Source organism: Alligator sinensis, unplaced genomic scaffold (assembly GCF_000455745.1).
Source record: "Alligator sinensis unplaced genomic scaffold, ASM45574v1 scaffold413_1, whole genome shotgun sequence".
Taxonomy (NCBI): domain Eukaryota; kingdom Metazoa; phylum Chordata; order Crocodylia; family Alligatoridae; genus Alligator; species Alligator sinensis.
Window position 1 is genome coordinate 656489 of NW_005842308.1, and position 19728 is coordinate 676216.

A 19728-nucleotide genomic window follows, 5' to 3' on the forward strand; every position below is an offset into this window, starting at 1 on the left:
GTTAAGCTGACAACCCTAAATTCCTTCCCAGGCCATGCTCCCCCTATTGCTCTGGTTACTGCTTCCCCTGGAGCCTCCAGGATACTCCTCTCTCCTCCAGCTTGAGCTTTCTGTCCCTGTCCATAGGAGTGGGATAATATATTTGGGGAGTCCAGGGCTCTAGGATCCAGCTAGCCCCATACAGTAAGGGAGCCTGTGTGGTGAGAAGGCATAGAAAAGACTACGTGGTGGGGGGAGGGAGAGGGGGAGGTGGAGGGAAGGGAAGGGAAGGGAAGGGAAGGGAGAGATGGCACAGAGAAACCCACAAAGTTGCAGGGAGGCATGGCAAGAGAGGCATGGGAGAAACCGTGGCCCTGGGAGGGGTTGATGGGAAGCCCATGTGGTAGGAAGGGCACAGAGAAGCCCCACGGTGGCAGGGAACACAGCATGAGGGAGACAGCACAATGGTAAGGGGAACATGTGGCATTATGCCAGTAAGGGGGCACATGGCCCACGTGGATGTAGTCCCCAGGGCACTGAGAAGTGGACAGCCATGGTATTACAGGATCCTGTGACTATATGATGAAGTAAACTCAAGATCATGGAAGCTTGTGCTCATATATATCTTATTTCGTTGGTTTATGAAATGTATAGCTGTCTTGCTTTCTAGAGGACCAAGGTCAGAATGTTTAGTGTCTTGCTAAGGGTCCAGATCCTCAAAATAAAAATAGGTGCCTAACACCCATTGATTTCAAAAGCCCACTGAGTCAATTACATTGTTAACAAACTTGTCTTGGGATCCTACAAACATATCCACCCATGGTCCCACCTCCAGTACCTGTGAAGTATTCAGGGATACCAATACTTTTTCCTCTGGGGCACTGAGGTGTGTTTAAGGTTATTGGGGTGTAGGAGATTCACCCAAAGAACCTTGTCTGCCTTTAAGGTTATTGGCCACATACTGGCAGAGGAGCAGCAATGCAGTTTGGAAAGTGTGTGTGTGTGTGTGTGTGTGTGTGTGTGTGTGTGTGTGTGAGCATGTGCGTGTGTGTAAGTGGCTGTGCTGCTTCTGTTTGATCCAAGTCAAAATCTAGGATAGTCAGAATTACATTAAATGAGACATCAATTTACATCCCAAGAGTCTTTCTGCTGAGCTTTGAATCAGTATCTAAATTTTCTTACTAATCCCATATGCAAACTGAATAAGCCATTTCTAACCTCCTGCCTCTGGAATAACCAAAAAGGGATCTTTGCTTATGCATGCATTTTGCAGTATGCCTTATCTACAAACACATCTAATACAAACATGGGAACATGGAGCCCGCACCCCATGTCACCTGCTGTCTTTGTTTTTACAATACTAACTGTAATGTAAAACCCATACCACTAATAACCAAGTTGACATCCCATTTTTATAAAACACCCTGCAGAACTCACGATCTCAGGCCACAGCTGATAGCATCAGAGCAAGCTAGGCATAGAAGAAGAAAAACAAGCCAAAAGGAAAGACAAATAGAGAACAGATTCATTACTCTTTTGAAAAGCATACAGTATCCAGACTTAGGTTCCACCGCCCACTAGGTGGTTCTTTGAAGCCGTTTGCATGATATTCTGTGAACACCTGTGAATCATGCAGGGAAACAACATGTTCAGTATTGTTAGTATTTATTCTTTATGCCTGGATTTCTTCCCCCACCCCATGCTAGTACCTGCAAATGAGCATATTCCTCTTGTTCTAATTTGCTGTTTCCAATGCCCAAAAGCTACGCTTGTAGAAACACTACTACATGCTATCTGTCAGGAAATAAAAGAATTGTGTGTGCATATTTTGACAGAGATTAAGACCACACAGTGTGTTAATCAAAATAAAATTGCAATGAAATGTGTTTTTAAAAAAAATATAAAACCCAGGCGTTTGGGTTATTTCTAGATCCAAGTTCTCAAAATAAAAGTGAAAACAGTGTAGAGCAAATTATAGGAATAATCTGCTGTACATGATCAGCTCTGAGAATTACAAGCTTTGAGGCATCATTGATGTTCTAAGAAAATTATACCTACATATCATAGTTTGGAAATCTCAGATAGTCATACAGAAAACTTGGTCAAAATGGAAAAGAAAAATGAAATGCATTGTAAAAATACACCTACCATAAAGCTGACACTTTTTGCTGTTAGCAATTTCAAAGGAATAAATAGCTATACATCAGTAGCCTAATTAAGGGGCAGAGGGAGGGCACTGAGGTGAGTGGGGCATCAGCCCTGGGTTCCAAAGGAGGGGGCCTGGGGGCAGGGAGCCATCAATAGCTGCCATGGCTGGCCTAGCTTGCTGTTGCTGCCCTGTAGCTCACCACCACCCAGGGTGCAAAACTGCAGTTATACCTCTGCTATGTGGTAGGGTTTAGATATCGATATTGAGGTGGAACAATACATGGAGAAGTGTGCATTACCATTTCTTTGTGCTATGTCACTTTCAGTTTGAAGACAAGTCCCCAGGCACATTTGTTCAGTACCTTTCAAAAATACATAACTAACTAAAAAGTTACACTTCTTTAAAAATACTGTCCTGAACCCTAACACCTCTAAATTTACTAGTTTAATCAAGATTTTAGTCTCAAGAAACATGTTGTGTTGTTTTCTAATGCATCTTCCTTGGGGGAGTTAAGAGCATCAGGAGTGGATCCAGAATTTAGAGAAGCAGAGTGCAGTTGGTTTGGTGCATCAACACATATAAAAACACAAAATATTTTTGTTAAAATATTTTAAAAATTAAAAAGCTACAGTTAAAAAGAAACTAAACACTCTACTAATACACTAGGGGAATAGGGCTATATTATTCAGTTTAAAACAGAAGCAGAAACAAGTATACCTTTATTGGAATGTGCATGAATATTCTGTATTGTCTCTCATGTATAAAACAACCTAGGCAAAAACAAATCACGGTGGTTTCATTAGTCCTGTAGCCCTTAGAATTAAATGAACTTTTTTTCATATTCATTAAAAAAAATCTAGCCTCTTGAGCATTTTGACAGTGCATCCAATACTTCACTGAAAGTTATTTCCACTTCTGAATAAACGTTCACCTGGGTTAATGTTTTTAGCTAGAGTTAAAAACAGTCTGCCGAGCTGTGAAATAAGAGCTACATCATGGGCATGTCTACACGTGCGTTTACGCCAACTTAAATGTACTGTGAGTAAGCAGGAAATAGGCTGGCATCTACATGTGCAAGCATTAAAGCACGTTAATGTTGTGCGTGGACTAACTTGGGGCTAAAGGTAGTCCCAAGTCAGCCCATACACAGTGTTACTGAGCAGTAAGGAGTCTACATATGTGTTACAGTGCAGTAACTAGTCAGGTGTAAATTTGATACCTGCATGATTCAGGTATCAAATTTATGCTCAAGTTGGCATAAATTGCCATACTTACTGTGCAGTACAGGTGTGCACATATACACATGTGCCCGTACTGTGCAGCACTTACAGTTACTGCGCAGTAAATGTGCCCTCTGAGGAGCAGCGAACAGACAGCAGAATTGCAGAAGAAAGGATAGTTTGATTAGTAGAACATCAAGGTCATCAAGAAAGAGAAAAGGAATGAAGAATTTGGAAGGAATCAGGTACATTATAATGATCCAAGACAATTGACCCCCTCACTGCTGCCTGAATAGAAATGCTGCTGCCACTGTCAGGTAGTTGGTTTTAAACTTTGGGTGGAGGAGGGGGGACTGCACTACTGCACACTTCCTGGAAACTTCCCTGATGAGCATCATCGCTTGTGTGTCTTCCTCAGGCTACAGGCTGGCAAATTATGATGAAGTTAAAGGGAGCATGGCTTTGCTATACAACTGCCCCATAGAAACTGACATGTAAAACTAAATCATGACACACCCCTCCTTTACACCTCAGGGCTAAGAGGTGTAATTTAGCTTCCACATACCATGGGGAAAAGGCAAAACCATAGGCTTTGCTGTGGCGCAACTGATGTATAGTACTTCCCCTTTATCCACAGTAGTTCACCCACTCATACCCGTAATCTTTTCAAATCACATCAACTCCTGAACAAAATCTGCTTTCTGATAAAACACTGAGGTGAAGCTGAGATCCCTGCAGAAGGGGATTGTCTGTATACCCTCTGGGGCCATTTTTATTTCAAGACTGGCTCAGCTTCAATGGGAGGATGGAGAACAGCCACCCCTAGACAATTATATAGTTTAATTGGTAGGGCATTCCCTTGTGAAGTGAGATAAATGCGTTCAAATCCCCTCAGGATGAGCATTGTGGGGATGTAGCTTTGAACTCAGCTTTCTGATATCCTGGCTGAAAGCTCTAATCCTGGCTGGTGGGCAAGAGTTGGCACCACTACTACTTTTGAGAAGAATTTGGTGCTATCAGTCTGAATGAATGGTGAAACTCTACAGAGGTCTAAGAGGAGGTTGGAGGCCTCCTGGGACAAATATGAATTGCTCTGGAGCTTAGGGGACAGTTTTCAAAGTGCAGGCCACTTATTTGCAGGTGTACAGCAGCATGAACTTGTGTGTGATTCTGGAGCCTCTTACAGTCCCAAATGGAGGCATGGAGCTTTAACTAGCTCTTTTGGTGCCCTAAAAATGGGAGAGGGAGGAATGGTGTGCCAGAGTGGGGGTAGAAGAGTTACCAGCAAGTCTTCTGTAGCTCCAGAGACTCAGAAATCCCACATTCTGGCTGTAGAAGCCAACCCAGCAGGAAGGCAGAGCTGCTGCTGCTGCAGTGGACTCAAAAGCTGCTGCAGGTTCTTGAGGAGACACTCTTCCAGTGCCATTAAATCTGTGAAACGACATAGTAGCTTTAGGAAGATGAGGAGTTTTTGAGGTGTTGGCACAAGGGCAATTTGAATGACTTACATCTCTAACTCCCACTGAGATGTCTACTGAGACCATTTAAATCTGACCCAGAGTCACTTTTATTTCTATTAATCATTCTTGATTTTCAGATGATCTGGCTGATATTCCTGCTAAACTCATCTTTTTTGTCCAAAAAGATCTTTTTATTTCTATTTAAAGATTGTATTACAGAAAAGAACTCAAGTTCCCACAGTAAATGTCCATTATCTATCTAATATCCCACAGGAGACTCAAAGAAAGCTTCAACTTGCACCTTGGCAAAATAGAAAGGGAAAAAGCAGCTAAGAGAAAAATTGAGATCAGAGAACATTTTCCTTCCATTGCCCAGATCTCTCCAAAAGATTGTCATTTAACACCTTTAGTTGCTAGGCATTGTATATAAGAGATATACATGCCTGGAATAGAAATAATACCCAGATCTTATATTTTTCATCAAGGTATCAAAAAGTGCTTTATAAAGTTGGGTTGAATTTTGCTTTCATTCACCACATGTTAATCCAGAATAGAGTGATTGCAAAAAGAGTTGGTGTCAGTGTATCACAATTTCTACCATATATCTTATTTTAAAAAATCCTTCATTTTTGTTTTCTAAAGCTGTGCCAGTGTTTAAGGTCAGGAGAAAGAATTGTGTGTTTTATTGGTGATTCATGCTAGCTCTTACTTCATTTGCCCAAAGTGGTTGACTGAATGATTCTAATCCAAACAAAAAATAAATGCAGACTAAATTTAGGATCCCAGAATGTTTCATGCATCTGGTTTTGTCCTTTAAGATACTAGAAGTGGAGGAGGACCCCTTCCTCCCCCCGTCTTTAGAAAATAAAAAGTTTCTGCAGTCTGCTACTCTGTCTAGACTAACAAGGTATCCATCATACTGTGTTGGATAGGTTGTGTTTAGATCTTTGCCAACAATGTTCTGCTTCTAATGGCAGAAAGAATAGTAGTTCCACAATATCTTGGCAGATGAAGATACACAAGTCGAGACACTGCACTTCAAAATATTTTTGGCCGCAGTAATTAATGCCACCAAGGAAAACAAGGATCTGAAGTGATACTATAAATATTTCTGCTGCTTTTCTATAGGTGTCAGTCATCAAAATAATAAAATAAAGCCTGCTATCTGGGAGATTTGCATTCAATCTTTCTCGCTCAGACCGACATAACACAAGTAGAATACTTGGGGCTTTGATACACATTGCACTCTGAGCTGCTCAAATGTTGATGAGTGTTAGTGCTAGCTTGAGTTTAGGGAAGTCATATGTTCAACCCAGCAGGGGCCTTGAGGGCTGAATGGTAAGAACCTCCTCCCTACCCTTCCCCTCCCTCACCATTCCAGACTTCCCCCGGCCTCCCCGCCCCCATGGTTTACCCATGCTTCCCATGTCCCCCGGCTTAAATGTGGCTGCCCACCTGCCCAGGGAGCAGCAGTAGTGGGGGCTGGGCAGGCAGGTTCCTCCTTCTGTACCCACTCCCCCAGGACATCCTAGCAGCCAAAAGTAAGCAAGGAGGAGGGGACGGGGATCTGGGGTGCTGGGGGACAGCATGCCTGACCTGGGAGAGCAGGGGGGTAGCAGGCAGATCTGAGCCAGTGGGGAAGGGGGAGTGGGTGGGTGTTTACACTAGCATGTAGCCTAGTGTGGATATCATGGATTAGAGATAAACCTGCCCTGGAGTGGCATAACTTTAGGCTGCCTAAAGGGTGCTTAAAACTATCTGCAAGTGGACAATCCAGGGGTTAACAGCTCCAGGAGCTGTGTAAAATTAACATGCAACAAGGCCTTTAGTCTTTAAGGGAAGGGGACTTTTTATCACCTAGTGAACCATTGATATAAGATTTAGCATTTTATTATGCCTGTGAAACACAACAGGGGAATGCCAGGGCAAATATATATAATTAAATTATACTCCACTTTCCTTGAACTTCTGCTTAGTTCCCCTGATAGACAGGTCAGAGCTCTATCTTTTCCAGGAATTTTCAGAAAATATTATGTACAATTAAACCTCAAGATTTATATGTAAAAGTCTGAAAAGCAGGCGTTAATTGTTTCCAGCCTGATAAAAAAAATATACAGAGAATAAATGTACAGTTTCCCAGTAAAACAAACATTGAGTATAGATTGTAAATACCAACAAAAAAAAATCATTATAATTTGTATGTGGAATGCTACAAATACATTGGAAATAAATTCTATTAGATATTAATCCGCTGGCATTTCTCATACAGGTTTTGCTGTTTGTTCCCATCATATCATATCAAATATGACAGTTCCAATCATTACAAGCGTCTCCTACACTCTAGCACACATATGAACAGATTCCATTGTGATCTCTCCAAGATGATTTCTCAGTCTCTGTTGCCTAACTATAATATGCAGTTTATCACCCGGTCTCTTCAGAGCCTGAGAAGAAAACCAGCCTCTCAGGACTTTTTCCCAAAGACCTCAGAACCCTGTGAGCAAACAAACAGTCTGGGATCTCCACAGCTAGCAGCATCTCAGCTCAAGGGTTAATAGCAGAGTGGCTCTCAACTACAAGGGCAGGCCCAGACACAGGCATGGGCAAACTGTGTGGGCGCCCAGGGCCTGGACAGAAAGGGGGCCCAAAAATAAAAATAAAATTACAATTGCATTACGTCTGGCGAGGTGGGGGTGGGGGGGGGGGGGTCAATACTAAAAGTTCACCTGGAGCCACCAGGAGTCTAGGTACAGCACTGTGGAAGGGAAACAGAAATCTATAGCCAGTATCCAAAGTGATGCAGTTATTAAAAGTCTTTCCTCACAGTACTCACATTTCTTAGGCCTGTATTAATCCACACCTAAATGCACAGGCTGTTTGCAACTGCTGTATTTACAGCTACCCTGACAGCACGCTATGGAGGGACTAGTGTAGTGTGCTAGGTAGCCTGCTCACAATGACTCCTGAGTGGGATGCATGACCCAACTTCACACCCCTGTCTGCTGCTATTATTTCTGGGCCCTTCTAGCTGTGGTGCTTTCCCCTGATCTCAGGATATGCACAAACACACCAACTAAAATCCATACTTTCTCAGAATTTCTCTCACTTTTTCTTTGAGCCAAAGTCGCACCCTGCAGTAGCAAGTGTGATATTTGCATAAGGTACAATGACTCCAGATTGTTGTAGGATGCAAAATAGACTTCTATTATTTACGTCAAAGAACCTCATGACCCAGTTTTCCAGACATAGAGCAAATATTCTTTTTTTGAGATATACAGCATTGCTACCAGTGTTAGTACCCCACCCCCTTTCATGCATTCATGAGCACAAGCATCTGTCTTAAAGCATCCTTGTGCACGATTCACGTCATTCACCAGCCCCTGGATCCTTTTTCTCCACTTTTAGCACATTAATACAGGTGCAGCCATAAATCACTTTCAGCCAGATTTAGAGAAAATAAACCATATTTACCACAAACTTTCTCTGTCTTTTCCTGCAAGTATTCATCATGCTAAGGTCATGCAACCCAAAAGGATGAATTTGAAATAGAAGGTTTTATGCAACCTGGGGTGGTTTTCTGAGCATGTTTAAGCTGAGAGAGACTTTTCAGTGTCATGGAGACAGCTGAAAATAGCCGATACTATGAGGCTGTCACCTGCTTCTCTGTTCAGCCAGCAATAATGAACATTTTGTGGTTAACTTAAGGTCCACATATCCAGTAAAGGAAGACAGTGATGGATATCAGTGTGCCAGGGGAAGTTAGGAGCTTGGTAATGTTGAATTTATGAATGCTATTTTAACTATACTTCATGTCACAAGATTTATGATACTGCATACAAACAGACAAAACCTATGAAAAAAGACACAGCTATTTCCTGTTTTCTCTTATATAAACATATTTTATGGCATGATCTATGAATATACTATAACTGGCAGTAAATAAATTTTGCTTAGATGATGATTCATTTAGATTTTGCTTTCCAGTAGCTAAACTCCTGGAGCTACTTTTTCACTCCTTCATGCATTTATTCAGGCAAAATTCCCACTGAATTCTACTAGCTTTCAACTCATGGATTCAGTCAGAAAAATCTCAGAGAATTGTGTTAGCAGATTTCAAGATATGACCATTTAAAAAAAATTATATATGTTCGTAAAGGCTGCAATATTTCCCAATTTTAAATTTGCTATAGCTGACTGTAGTTCGACACACCATTGTAGAACATGTTGATGTGTTTTTGAAAGGGCAGGACCAAGAATGTAGGCAGGACTATCATTACCAAGATAAAGATTCCCAAGATAACAAAAATATTAAAGTCTGTTGAAAAATGCACACCTGATATAAACTCTTAACATGTATTATAAAGGGAGCTCTTGTATGTTATTAATGTACATCCATACCAGTGAAAGAGATTTTTGGTAAAGTTAGTACAGATACAAGAGGAACTAATGAAAAGAAACATGTTAATAAAACCTGAATTAAGCCCATAAAACAGTTGAAAGAAAGTAAAGAGGAGAGTTCAACTCTTAGATCATCCTATAATTGTACGTTGGGTTGGAAGGGACCTAAAGAGATCATCAGGTCCGACCCCCCGCCCCAGACAGGAACAGGTGTCAGGATCTATCACCCCAGCCAAATATCTGTCCAGCCTCCTCTTGAAGACCCCCAAGGTAGGAGAGAGTACCACTTCACTTGGGAATCTATTCCAGAGCCTGGCAGCCCTAACTGTGAAGTAATGTCTCCTGATATCCAGCCTGAACCTTCTCTCTAACAATTTGTGCCCTTTATTCCTAGTAACCCTGGGTAGTGGCTAAGGGAACAGAGCTTCACCCAATTCCCGCTGATCCCCCCGGTGAGTTTGTTGTGGAAATAAGTTTAACCAGGCCTCTTACTTGACTAAGAAGAGAGAGAAAGAGAAGAGAAAAAGATGCTGATGCTATGTGTTTTAAAATGTTCTAAGATAAGGAAAAACCTTCATGCCTTGTTTTGTCTGTGAGCAGATGTTAACCTCCTCCTTTCCAAGAACCAAAAAAACCCCAAAACTGATAGCTGTTCTCAAAACACAGTGTGTTTTCTGAATAAGTAAACTGCTTACATGTAACAAACGAATGATCAACATCTTTCTGTTTCTCTCAAGGTTGCTTTGTCTGAACCCTGCATCTTTTCTCGCTGTCTAAAGTATAAATACGCTTGTAAACTTGTAGAGGTCAGAGTTCCTTTGAGAACCCTCCTTGTGATCACTTGTATAGCTTTAAATAAACCAAGATGGCTCTGCCAATTCTGATACCACCACAACACGAAGTTTGATTTCTTCCACATTGTAAACGGCCACCAGATCCCCTCTCAGCCTTCTCTTGTGGAGCCTGAATACGTTCAGGCCCTTTAGCCTCTCTTCATAAGTCCTTCCCTGCTGCCCCTTGATCATGCGAGTGGCCCTCCTCTGGACCCTCTCAAACCTAGCCACATTCCTCTTGAAGTGCGGTGCCCAGAACTGGATGCAGTACTCCAACTGTGGCCTGACCAATGCTGCAAGAAGGCGAAGGATCACCTCCCCAGACCTGCTTGTGACCACTTCCTCGCATTGGGAGCTCATGTCCTAGAGTCAACAATGACCCCAAGATCCCTTTCTGCCACTGTGTTGACAAGAAGGGTGTTCCCCAGCCTATAGACAAGATTTTCTTTAAGGTGCACATGTGTGCAACCATGCACTAAAAGTCTGGCTGTGCACCAACTTTTTCAGGCCATGCACCCACCAGGAATGGAACTGGGCTGCAGCATGGGACGCTTACTAAAGGTAAGCTCCTCCCCAAGGTGAGGTGGAGGCAGGGGCTGGCGTGGGCTCCGCCGGCTCTGGGGAACTACTCTGCTCCCCCGCATCGCCTCAGGTATCAGGGCCAGGGAGTGGACCACTTCCCCGGAGCCAGCAGAACCTCACTCGGGGCAGGCAGCGGCTCCTCCCTGAGGTGAGGCAAGGCAGGGATGGAGGCTTGGGTGGGGGCTGGTGCGGGCTCTGCTGGCCCTGGGGAACTGCTGTGCAGGCTCTGAGAAGTGCTCCACTCACTGGCCCTGATACTATGTGCCTCCTTGCTCCCTGAGGCAATGCAGGGGAGCAGAGCAGTTTCCTAGAGCCTGTGTCAGCCTCCAGGCCCCAGCCCCGAGGCCCCGAGGCCCAGGGGAAGGGTGAGGAGCTTACCTTCAGTAAGCGTCCCATGCCACACCGAAAGGGGGAGGTGGGACTGAAGTGGCGCATTCATGGACCAAAGCAGCATGCTCGTGGACCAAAGCAGTGTGCTCACGGACTGCTACTCCTTAGAGGGAACACTGCCTATAGGTGATTGCTGGTTCCTTCTCCCTAGATGCAGAACCCTGCACTTTTCTGTGTTGAATTCCATCCTATTCTCATCCACCCACCTCTATAATTTGTCTAGATCTAGCTGGATTCGGTTCCTCCCCTGCAGCATGTCCACCTCACCCCACAACTTGGTGTTGTCAGCAAATATGGACAGCGTGCTTTCCACACCAACATCCAGATCACTGATAAATATGTTGAACAATACAGGCCCCAGGACCGAGCACTGGGGGACTCCACTGCCCACATCCCTCCAGGTCGAAAACGACCTGTCCACCACCACTCTCTGGATATGACCATCTAGCCAATTTGCCACCCATCTGACTGCATAGGCATCAATGCCACAGTAACCAAGTTTTTTTAAGAGAATGTGGTGGGAAACCATGTCAAAGGCCTTCTTAAAGTCCAGGAAGATGACATCCACCCCAATACCCTCGTCCAGGGACTTTGTGACCTGATCATAAAAAGAAACCAGGTTAGTCAGGCAGGACCTGCCCTCAATGAACCCATGTTGGTTCCCCCTAAGCATTACCTCTCTTGCTAGGCTCTTGGAGATGTACTTCTTCATAATTTTCTCAAAGGTCTTTCCAAGGACTGAGGTAAGACTGACTGGCCTATAACTGCCAGGGTCCTCTTTTCTCCCCTTCTTGTAAATGGGGACCACATTGGCCCTTTTCCAGTCTTCTGGCACCTGGCCAGTGCCCCACGAGTGCTCATAGAGCCGTGCAAGGGGCTCTGCTATGACCCCTGCCAATTCCCTCAGCACTCTCAGGTGTAGAGCATCTGTACCTACTGATTTAAACACATCCAGCCCCTCCAAAAGTTCCCTAACTAGGTCATCTCTGACCCTAGGGATGGCGGTGCCTCCCCTGGGTCCATCTGCAATTCTAGTGGGTCCCTGTTCAGGAATATGAAGGCAAAGAATTTGTTAAAAAGGTCGGCTTTTTCTTTTGCCCCAACCACAATATCCTGTAGGAGCCCCACATTCCCTGGTGCTTTCTTCTTACTTCTTATGTATTTGAAAAAGGACTTTTTACTATCTTTAATTCTGGTCGTTAGCCCTAGCTACATCTCTGCCTTGAACTTCCTAACAGCCTCCCTGAGTATAGTAGAAGTTTAATCTATCAAAGTAAAGAAGTTGAACCTGGTGGGACCCTACCCATGACTGGGCAGTATGCATTGATGGCTATAGGTTGTATAGACAGGACAGAGTAGGGAGGAAAGTGCGGGAGGGGGGTTGTTCTCTATGTGAAGGAGCATTATGCATCCACCCTAATCAAAATGGGATCAGAGGAAGAGAAAGCTGAGGCATTGTGGGTTAGGATACATGGAGGTCGAGGGGAAAGGGACTTGGTGGTGGGGGTCTGCTACAGACCACCACATCAAGAGGAAGAGCTAGACTTGGAATTCTTGAGGCAGCTTTTAGAAGCCATTCAGTCTAGGGACATGGTTGTTATGGGGTAGCCTAAATTATCTTGACATCTGCTGGGAGGAGCAGTCAGTCAAATTCAGCTGTTCACATAGGTTCTTAACCTACATACAGAACCTTCACCTAATGCAGGAGGTATACGATCCAACTAGGGGGAAATTCCCTACTGGACTTGGTGTTGCCTATGAGGGATGACCTGGTAGGGAGCTGCAGAGTTGTGGTCACCTTGGGGACAGTGACCGCCAATCAATCAAATTCACCATATGCCGGCCCATCACAGATGTGCTCCTTGATTATCTTCTCAAAGAGTTTCCGCAGGATTGAGGTAAGACTGATGGGCCTATATACCAATGCTCGGAGTATATTGTAGTAATGTTTGATTTTTAGTAGGATTTGTTTTTTATCTATAATTTGTTAAAGTGATATCTTCTGAAAGATTGTGTGTGGCCCTTGACAGTTTACCAAAATTCATTAAGTGGTCCCTCAGCCCAAAAAATTGGCCACCCCTAGGCAATTTTTTCTCATCTGTGGTCAGTGTGGAAATAATTAACAGAAAATGGAAAAAACAGTACCAAGGGGTGTTTTCTTCTTTTTAAGCTTTCATCACAGGTGTTGGGTGTTGGCTATAGCCAAGGGTGGGGACTTTGACTCATCTGTGCCAATTCTCTTGGTGGGACCCAAGCTGGAGGTTCCTGGTCTTGCTCCTCTACTCAGGATCAGACCGATTGCCATATTTGAGGAAGACAGGAAGGAATTTTAATCTCATAGTCATATTGGTACACATTATGAAGGTTTCTGGCCTTCCTCTCTAGGAAGAGGCATGGCCCTCTGCCCAGGATCTCTTGAGCATATATTAATAACCTTTTACAGAAACAGGATGTTGACTGCTATGGTCTCCATGCTTTTCCTGTGGCAGGTCAGCCTGTTATGTCCTATGTCATGGCAGGGTTGATAGTGGGCTTATTAAGAGGTTAATTTATGGATTTGTATAGAACGGTCTGAATAGAGATGATCCTCCCTCAGGCAGGGGTTGGATTAGATGACCTACAGAGGTCCCTTCCAGCCCTACTTCACTATGATTTCTATCAGGGAGAAAATTTCATAACAGGTCTGTACAAAGGGGAGAGGAGAAAAGTGTTATTGCTCAGAGGCAATGGCAACGTTGTGACTAGGGGCATGTCATGAGTAGAAGTGGAAGGGACAGGAGAGGGGTAAACATCTGCCATTTTTCTTGCAGTTCCACATGTTCAAAAAATACTCAATTCTGGAATTGTGCATAGCTAAAAGATGTCAATTTCCTTTTAAATTAGCATTTTGAATAGGAAAAAAAAAGTGTTCCATTGGAATTAAACATGTTTTTAACTTTAATTATAAAAAGAGTAAACATTTTAAATGAAAGGTCATTTCAAAACCAAACAAACAAACCCCCCCCCCAAGTAATTCAATTCCAAAATTATCAAAAAAGCAATGTTTTTAGATGTTCAAAATGTTTCATATCCCTGTATAAATGGTAAACCATTGACATTAAACACACTTCTACAAAACATTTTACCATCAATGAATGGAAAATATTTCATATGAATATGGCTCACCAGCATTAAGAGAAAGCTCAGATCCTCTGACCAAAAGCTCCAAGAAAAGCCATCTCTGATTCTAGCAGTACCATGATGCAGCTCTGCATCTATTAGTAGAGTATTTTTCCCCTCAGTCCAACATACGTTTCCATGAGGTCATGAGTTTCAGCTCCCAGCTTCATATGGAAACATCAGCCAGTATTCAAATAGTTTTCTTAGGCATCTACATCTAGGTATTGCAAAGTCTGAGTACTAGGTGCCTTGTTTCAGGGAGAGACTTAATTTGACCAGTGTAGGCAGACAAGATTCTTTGGGTATCATACAATCAAAGAAAATGAGGGTTGGAAGGGACCTCAGGAGGTCACTTAGCCTAATCCCCTGCTCAAAGCAGGACCATCCCCAGCGAGATCATCCCAGCCAAAGTTTTGTTCAGCTGAGTTTTGAAAACCTCCAAGGACAGGATGGAAATTTCACCACCTCTCTGGGTAACCATCATGGAGCAGTGTCCCTAGGGGTGGCCATGATGGCTTGGCGGCTCCACAACTGTGCCAGCTCCACCGTGAAGGTGCCCTCTCATCTACCCTGCCATGTTTTGCTGGTAAAATAACATCAGGAGGCTACCCATAGGCCTTCGCATGGCCCTGGTCCACTGGACCTTACCAGGACTTGCTGGTCCTTGAACCCTTTGCAGTACATCTCCTCAATATTGTGCCGCACAAGGCACTTCAAGCCATATGTTCAAGTTGCGTGGTTCCAAAGCCTTCCCTTTATCATACCCCATGACTCACAGGTGTTGCACAGTTGTTGTATCTTCTGTTGGGGCCTCAGCCTACTCACCTCCACCCCTTTAATATAGTTAGGCCTTCTAGCCTAGACCCATTGTGTCGGGTCCAGCTTTGAGACACTAGCTCTAATCAACCTCCTTTTATTACTGGGCCCCTGGCCCTTGACTGCTGTGCCCTTTGGTTCTGGGCTCTTCATCCCCTGTAGCTGTGCCCCTCTGGTGCTGGGCTCTCCAGCCCCCTTGCAGGATACCTTCCATCAGAAGGCTGGGCTTCATTCTCCTTCATACCTGCCTGCTTGATGGCTGACCTCCTATCCTTCTTCAGTAGTGTTATGAGGGGACCTTCAGGCTCCTTTAGGCCCTGGCCTCACCTTTGGGCCAGTAGCTCTCTGCAGCCCTGGCCTGCCCCTCACAGTGGGCTTACTTGCCCTTCAGCCTGATGGCCCTGGCCCCCTTACATTGGCCAGCTGGGATTCAAAGCATCTGGCAACAGCTAACCTTCCTACTAGCAGGGAACCCTCCTGGGCCCCACCATAAAGCAGTCATCTCATGCCAGGCTTGCCTAGAGGCCCAGAGGTCTTATACACAGAAGCCCTTTTCTCCACTGGGCTTATCTGAACCCCTGGCCTAACCACCAGTTCCAATCACAGGCTTATATAGCCCCTCAGTAGGGCCAAAAGCTCTAAACCCCTTCCTAGACTGGCCTGTGCCTTCTCTAGGCCTAGGTGTACATGGCCTCTCCTCAGCCCCAGGCCTACAGCCACTTCTGTGGGGTCCCTAGGAACCTCCTCCTTCCCCATAGTTCCCACCCTGTCCTCCAGAATAATCCTGGGAGCAGCAGATCTCAAGCTAGACAATGTTAACTTTGCAGCATCCCTACAGAAACTGCTAGCTCTGCTTCTCAGGGTCTGCTGTTATACAGAGGCAGCTCAGCCCTGCTCCAATCAGGCAGCCTCCTGGCTGTCATGCGACCACCTGATTGGCTCTACCAGGGGGCTCAGAGAAACTGGAAGTGCCATGGTGGGCACTTCTGGTTTCACTTTATCTTGCAAGCTGGCATGCTGGTTAATTGAGCATAGCGGCTGCTAAGATGCCAGTTAACAGAACTTTTACTGTAGTGGGAAAAATTTCTTTGCAAGCTTTCAGGCACAAACACTCTTCTACAGTCCCTCCCTATGCCTGAAGGGTCTTTGTGCCTGAAAACCTGAAAAAGATTTTTTTTTTCCAGCTATGTAGTTGGTCTAATAAAAAGATATCACATCTGCCCAAAGAACCTTGTCTGCCTATGTCCTTAGACCAACATGGCTAGAACCAACAGCCTTATGACCATTGTAGGCATCTACCATCCTAACAGTTAATGTAGAGCCATTAGAGGCACATAGGGACCTAAACTGAATTGTTCTTAAGCACTCTGCACTGCTTCACATTCTCCATAAGCACCCCCAAAGGGAAATTGAGAAATCCTAGCTAACATAAACTGGTAGGAACAGGAGAGTAACTGGACTCCCACCCACCTCTGGAGCTGAGGCATCTAGCTCATGTTGCACATTAAGCATTCTCCTTCATCTGAGATTCTTACCATTGTGTACAAGGGCTGGTGCCCCTCTTTCACTGAGTAATCCTATGGCTAGAGCACTTGGCCAGGAAGCAGGAGGTCTGAGTTCTAAGCCCTTTCCTACCTGAAGGTGTTTGAACTAATTTCTCCCACTTCCCAGGAAAAAAAAAGCCTTAAAATACCAGGCTTTAGAATATATTCTCTACCCCTCTCATTGAAAATGGGAAGCCACTGAGCAGCCAAGAAATACAAAACAGAAGGAAAGCAAGCAACAGGGAGCAAGACTTTTTGGCCCAGAAAAGACCATGTTCCCCTAGGAGGTGGGAGTCCTAGATCATCTTATTTTTTAAAACCAATGAGTGTCTAAAGTAAGATGCTAAAACTCCTCCTCTCATGGGTATGCTTTAGTTTTTAATCTAAAAGACAAGCCTCTTCTTGCTCGCTCCCAGGACTTTATGTACTGTACATTAGATGATTGTTGGTTAAGAGAGAATTAACCTGGTTATTAGGGACTGAAATCAACAATTCCCCCAGGAGTGCTATAACCATTAGTCCACAGAATCAGACTCTCTCTTCTTTGCTGTTCTTCTAGCTCTATGGTTCCTTCATTTGTGTCTGGTGATGGTCTAGCTACAACAAGAGGGGCAAATGCTCTTCTATAGCAGGAGAAGGGATTTGTATCATCTTAACATGGGAACAGGCTTAAAACTCATACCTCCATCTTCCTGTATTCATGCTCTGACCACTAGCCTAACTGCCCTCCTCCCCCAGACTCTTCACTCTTACACACACAAAATAAACTGGCACCTACACTAATGATCTGAATCCACTGCTGTTGATGACAGTTAGGAATAGGTTTTTTTGCAGGTACCAAGAGAGGCCTCTCTCAGAGGTATGTAGGTGGAGCTTAGGTTTCCCCCAGGCAGCAATGTGAATTACAACAGAGCTAAGGAAAGTGTACACACCACCTGGAATAACTCCAGTGCATGTGCTTAAGCGCTAGTGTGATGCCTGAGGAACTTGCAGTCCAAAATGGGATCTAAAAGAGTTTGTGACTGCTGGCTCAAAGCCAGTTTGAATTGCAGGTTGGAATTTAAGTGGCTAAACTACATGTGTCCCATTTAGGACTCTAAGGAAACCATTTGAATCCTGGCTTTAGCAGTACAACAGCATCTCCAAACAGTGGGTGATCTTTAGCACCTTGCCATATTGCTTCTATAACATGATTCACTGAGATTATACAAGGAACTATTTCAATAATGTTTGGCAACCAAGTGATACTTTAAAAATGCAAAGTATTCTAATAAAATTTTTTATAAACTTGCTGACCTAAATCACAGCTCCTAAAGGGAATGAAGCAATTTTACACATTTTTATGACACCATTAACATTTATTTTCATCTATGTTGTTATGTAAAACAGCTTTTTTCTTAGAAATGGTCAGCAGCAAATATATTTATACAGCACTATAAAAATATTGATATTGATCACGGGAATATCCAAGTATTTTCCATCTTTTTAAAATTATGTTAATGCATTATTAGAACGGGTCAACTAATAGAGCAAAGTATCCCCTTTTTGTGAAAACACTGAAATCTGCTATTTTAAAATAATTCATAAATGTCATATGTATCCAAATTCCATTCTTCATTTTCCTAACCATTAAAATGAGGCGAGTTTTAGTGAAAGATTCATAGAAAATTCAAGAAAAAAGTCTCCTTTTCCACCCCGTCTTTCCAAAACACTTATCTCATTGTTTTGAGGCTTAATTTGTTATAGACTGTGAAGCTCTAGTTTAAAAACAAAACAAAACCCGAAAACCAAAACCAGAAGGCACCTATCTATGGGCAAAGATTAATGCAGCTTGGAGCCTGGTGTCATTGCCAAAGAGTGAGGGAAAGCACAAAAAACGGTCAGGTTTAAGATGTAGCCAATGACTACCTGATCTTGAAATGAAGGACAAGAAGCTTCACTTTGTCATGCAGCATAGTAATAGCTGAAAGAAGACCAAAGGATAAGGTTAGCATGATCAAAACATTAGACAAAAGCCAATTTGGGCAACAGTATCTTAGACTGTCTGGATGAGCGTGACACCTAGGGCGGCCATTCATCCAGTTTTATAGAGGACAACCCAGTTTTCTGCTACTCTGTCCTCTTGATAGGAAACTGGATGCCTTTATGTCCTCTATTTTGCTCTGCAGACTTCCACCAGTCTTACATAAAGGTATCCGGTTTCGTATCTATAGGACAGAGGACAGAGTAGCAGGGAACCAGGCTGTCCTCTATAAAACTGGATCAATGGCCACCCTAGTGACACCAGAAGTCCCAAAAGGAGGAATACACTTCAGTGCAGTGGTGTTCAACCTCTGGCCTGCAGGGCAAGTCTGGCCGATTGGACTGTGTCATCCAGCCCATCCCATAGAGCTTCTTGTGGGTCTGCAAATGTTTTGATAGTGGAACAGTAGCAGCACTGATTGCTGAAGTTTTCAAAGCTGCAGCAATTAATCCTGCCACCAGTGCCCTGACATCCAGTTACTAGGCCCACAGGGTGGATGACACAGCCTCACATGCCAGATTGCACTAGAACATGGAGGCAGGCTGTAGCTAGATCAGACATGCACAGTCTGTACACAGGGTCACTCCACAGCTGGATCTGGCACATGGAGTTGGGCCAACACACTAGATCACACCCATGCACTGATGCTATGCACTGACCCCACATTGGCCTATGGCCCAACCCCACCTACCAGATGACCCCACATTGGCCCTGACCCACCCTGCTCCACTCATCCAGTCTGTGGGGCCACATGCTAGAACACCATTTCTTTAGCAGGCTTGCTCAAATGTTAGCTGAGCTGGGGCTAAAATGGCCAGTACCTTTCAGGATCAACCCTTAGAATGGTGTAGTGGGTTAGGATTTACTTCAGCACATTTTTTATTTTCCTGGGCATGCTTTCGTCAAAGGACACAGCTTCACACGTAGACCATCAGTGCACAAAAACAACAACATAGCTAATAAAGGGTTAACTCACAACCAAGGGAGTTTTCCCAGATCTTGAGAAAATGATTGTGGCTCCCTGCTGCTTCCTCAGCCTCTCAGTCTTACTTCTCCCTTTCTGGAGTGAGTTCCCCGACTCAACTTCACAGCCTTGGACCTTTTCTTAGAGCTTAGGAGGGTTCTCTGGCTTACTGGCTGCTTCTAGTCTCTCAGCCTTCTCTCTCACCCTGTGA